The 5144-nt window shown below is 32.8% G+C and overlaps 1 long non-coding RNA gene across 1 annotated transcript; it reads right to left on the bottom strand.

Moving 5' to 3' along the window:
- Window positions 1-2926: 2926 nt before the first annotated feature.
- LOC131032074 (uncharacterized) lies at window positions 2927-4136 on the bottom strand. Its single transcript, XR_009103364.2, has 2 exons — window positions 3459-4136; window positions 2927-3361 (listed from the first exon to the last, which is right to left on the bottom strand). It is a non-coding gene; the product is annotated as an uncharacterized LOC131032074 (long non-coding RNA).
- Between the last annotated feature and the right edge of the window lie 1008 nt (window positions 4137-5144).

Raw genomic sequence — 5144 nt, 5'->3', positions numbered from 1 at the left:
TTTAAGTATGCTTGTGTATGCAAGAGGGGTAGAAATGAAATTAGAGGCTTTATTACTACCCTACAAATGCATGTGCTATACCATTGGTCTATAAATTGAATCCCTCTAGGTAGAGGCTCCATATATTCCTTGTACTCCCAATCTTGAATATGTAGTTATTCTAGAAAACATTTATTGTCCACTTACAAGCATAACCTTTGGGCAAATCCCAAGGACCCCATTGTCTACTTGAACAACAACCTTATCACTACTCAATCGCCTTCTCTTACCCATTACAAAAAAAAAAAAAAAAAATACAATCACCCCTTCACTCAACCAACTTTTGCCACATCAATAAAGTTGACTGCCAACATACTTGGACAACATGAACATTCATGTGCACCCTTTTTGGTGTATATAGTGATGAGATTTCAACAATGTATTATTAAAATATTGACAACGTAGGTCAACAAATACTTGTTAGGATATGTATGTATAGCCAAGTGAAGTCAACAACTTCATAGTGAAACTATCCTAACATGCTTAGGAAAAATGATTCTAGATGTAAGGAGCAATGTGATAATCTCTTGAGCTAATTGCAAAAGGAAACTAGAATTGTACGCAAGCCCCATAACATTCCTTATTGAACTTCAAGCTACACTTGGCACAATCTATGCAACCCCTAAGCATATTGCAACACAAGAAGATATAGTAAGGGGCCACAAAGGGCATACACTACAACAAGTACTTATTTGATGATTTCCCTTATTCACCCAAAGAGTAACTTGAAGGTTGTCAGACCTTTGAGCCAACCAAATGGGTATGCACTCCAATGGAATTCAAGACTATGGGAAGGTGTGATTTAGTTTTAGTGCTAGGTGCATGTGCAAGGCCAAGCCTAGCTATATTGTATTGAGATTTCGACAACATTGCCAATTTGTTGTGAGGACAACCATAGTTAGTTGTGGATCATTCAATCCTAGAGGTCAATTGTTTGACCCTTAAGGAAGAGCTCAACAAGATTTAGGAACTCAATCACTTAATTTTGAAAACTTAACAAGTAGAATGCCAAATTATTTGTTAGAATAAATTGTTATACCTAGGTTGAGCCAACAAATTGAAAATTTGTTGTTAGGCCTTCCAAAAAGATAATTAGAGGTAATTGACTACATTGTTAAGTTAAACACATAAAATCTAACTATGCAAGCAAACCTAAATTTGAAAGCAATAGCTAAAATTGAACTCGTTAACTCCTATAAACTTGTAAGTACTAAACAAACTAAGACTAAACCAGTTTAGAATTTCACTCAACATGACAAGAGGTGGTCAAATGATAAGCTTGCTAATACCAAATACCAAATGTCTGCAATTGTCCACTTATTGGATTGATAGAAGATATTAAGAAACAAACCTCAAACTTCTAAAGATCCTATAAACTTGTAAGTATTAAACAAAGTAAGACAACCATTTTAAAATTTCACACAACATGATAACAAATGATAACAAGTGATAAGCTTGCTAATATCAAATACCTACAATTATCTACTTATTGAGTGAAGATATTAAGAAACAAATCTCAATCCTCTAAACATCACGAAACAATATTTAAAGAAAACTTTGTTGATTGACTATTCATAACATGACTATGCATGAGAGATTCAACTGATTTTGCCTTCTGCTTTACTGTTAATAGTCAAATACATTGAAAGTTTGAATTGGCATGTTTAACAGTTCAGTTATTCTTCAACATCCACCATTATCTCAAAACTTTAGTGCTCCCATGCTCTACTTTGTCACAGTAACATCAATTCATGTCTCCTCCATCACTAACCAGATAGATCCTTTACCTTCATCCAAACCTTCCCTACTGATTAAAGATGGTAAATATAATATAACAGCTCCCTGACAACACAAAGCTAATGTATATTCGATATGTACAGAAATGGCTCACTGTGTTTTATTTTTGCATTCCATCACAGGGGTATCATGGTATGTGCTGAATCAATGTGTTTCATTGGTTTCCATTGTAAGTATCATATTGTTTCGGAAAATTTATAGGATGCAATTGAAACTTCACAATATTGCCGTTCATTTATATCTAAACAATCTCTGTTGTTGTCAAAGCATTTCATAAATGTCTACATGCATTAAATTATACTTTTACCACCACTTTGCATTACTTGGCAATATCCCAATGATTATATTTTTAAGTTCTGTACACACTTCATAAATGTCTTAAACAACTCTTGCACCATCGGTATTGTTGAAAAATCCTTAAACTGTCCCTGCAACAAAATTTCCCATTTAATATTCAGCCACCCAAATGGAACAATGAATTAGTGTTCTTAGCATAGAATCAATCACTTAAAATATGGAAGTGCAATCTGTGTTCTGGAAGTGGAACAGAATATGGAAGTGCAATCTGTAGTCTGGAAGTTTTTAATCTGTCATATATAATGTTTTATAAGTTCAGTGGGAGAAGTGTATCAGCAGTCGTTATAGCTAATTTCGTGCATATACAGATCTTAAAAAGTACATCAGATTTCGACGATTGTTTTGGTTATCATTTTTTTTTTCAAATTAATAATTAAAAGGTTAAATGAACAAGAAGTTAATGGTAATTGAATCTCTGTTAGTAACAATTTCTAAGCCAAATTAACAGAACCCCATTGATATGATCAGACATATTTTAAGTTGGATGTTTTCCAATGATAGCCTAGCTGTAGCTGTGTTGTTGAACAGCTTTTGTAGCATTGTCCTTTTTTTTGGTTCCATATCTTTTTTTTAATTGTTGGTTGTGTTGTTCATGGTCAGCTTTTATTTTGCTTACGTTTTGTAGTAGTTGTAAAAAATATTAAAAACCTGTTAAAACCTATTTACCCATTATCTCTTCTTTTTCTCCAATTCTCTTTAAACTGCCATTCTTTTCTATGTAAACTTTGTTCAATTGAAGAAAATAACCATTTGTATATGTCAATCAATGTCATTGCCACATTTCAAATCCACAGAAATGATAATTCTGACTATTTCAACCTTTTTTCATCTGCCTGAGAGGTCTATTAATGAACAATCACATCACCAGGTGTTCATACCAACCTTCAGAAAATGAGAAAGCTGCTTAAAATGAAACCCTACTTTATTGAAAAGACTTTTATCTAAGCAAATTATGTGGCACAATGTAAACCCTAGACCCAAATTCATTGCCAAAAAAATCTTCGCTGAAAGATTCTGGAATTCTCAGTGTTCACTGCTGTTGCTATCATTCACAATAGCCCTAGAAACGCCATTTTCTCGGCAGAAAACCTTCCAACGAATGATTTGGAACAGAATGTGAACAACAAAGAGGCATCTTTACATATATTCAAATCAGGTTGCTTCCAACCTTTATAAGCATTCAATCACAAATTTATCAGACAACCCACTTTTTGTTTCATAACTAGGTTAAAAAACGAAACACAAAATTGAAAATTTCTTCATACCCCAACAAAATTCAAGAAACACAGATTATACACAAGGTGGATTGACCAGAGAGGACAACCATCAATACCCAATGCCTCCATTTTTCATCTGAATTAACAAAAGAATTCAAAACTTGCCTTAAGTCATTTGAAATCGCACATAAAAATACCCAATGCCTCCATTTTCCATTAAAATAAACAAAATAATTCGAAACTTGCCTTTAAGTCATTTGAAATCGCACATAAAGATACCCAAATCCTCAATGCTTGAGCTGCCTAAACTTTCCGTGTCAGTCCACCACCAAAGCCCACACAGCAGGTTAAAATAACCAAAAGAAAATGCTCAGAATTATGAAAGAAACCCACCTCTGTAATCGACTTCCATGATAAGGGTTTTGGTCGGATTCAAAGTGGGCACTCACATATAATCATCACATACCCAAAATCAATCACATCAATCACATCACAATTGAAAAAACTTCTAATCTTAGTAGTACAGAATGGATTAAAGCTATGGAAGCAATGAATACCTAGTCCTGGTAAATCAATGCCTATCGGGAAATCATTCACAATGTCATTTAGAAGACGACAGAGCAGAAATGGCCTTCAATTCCGGAGAAACATCATACCAAAACAGGAATTTGACGGTACGAAAATGTTCTTAGGGGCCCATAGAGGATAAGATCATAGGTGCTTCAATCACCAAAACAGCTAGCAAAGTTCTAGTAATAGGGTTTTTATTGATTTGAAATAAAGAAAAGTCCATTTACACCATAAGAAATAATCACATTTTAAAAATTGGGTTATAATTAACATAGTTACCATAGTGGTGAAAAATGAATATTTTTCAATTTGGAGTTGGTATATTATTTTTCTTTTGGGGTTTTACTCATGATGGTAGTGGGTGAGTGGTTCCTTCGGTTAGATTTGGCTATTTCGTCAAAGATAGCTGAAGATAAAGTGGAGGGCTAGACAATGTTGATGAGGAGTGATCCCTTCCTATCATCACCTTAGATCATGCTTATGTATGGGATTAATTGGATGACCAAGAGCCCCCTTTGCATGAGGGAGGACCTTGTGTCCCTTATTATTTTTCCTCAACATGTGTAATATATTCCCTAATTAATAGAAACTGTACCATATTTCCTAATTAACAAAAATTGGTGCTCCTATTCATCAAAAAAGAAGAATAGGTAAGAATTGATGGGTGTTATTTTTTTGGGTTATTTTTTACCATCTTATTAGTACTTGCTGTTAGGCTAGTACTATTGCAATTGATTGCACCCAATTTTCAAGATTTTTAAGTTTTCAAACTACAAAAATTATTTTTCTTCAATCTAATTGGCTCAAATAATTTGCTACATGAGTTTTTTTGGCAAATTTTTAGGTAATTAAAATAGTTTGATGCCAATTAATTAATCGATTTAGATTTAAAAGAAATAAGTACTCCACATTTAATAAAACATTTAATTAATTTAGAGTATGTACTTTTACCTAATATTCAAAATTTTAAAGTAAAAGAGTTTAAATATTTGAAAACTAAATTTGACTAATATAACTCAAATTGGAGAATAAATTATGACATTTTTTTTTCACATTTTAATTATTTTTCTATATTTTTTTTTTGGGTCGGTAATAATATTTTATTTTATTATATAATATCTTTCATACATCATCAAAATTTCAGGCTTTCATATGTCCAGTTAG

Source organism: Cryptomeria japonica, chromosome 4, assembly GCF_030272615.1.
Source record: "Cryptomeria japonica chromosome 4, Sugi_1.0, whole genome shotgun sequence".
Lineage (NCBI taxonomy): Eukaryota > Viridiplantae > Streptophyta > Pinopsida > Cupressales > Cupressaceae > Cryptomeria > Cryptomeria japonica.
Note: the sequence above shows the minus strand (reverse complement) of the source record. Positions and strands in the feature narration are given on the sequence as shown.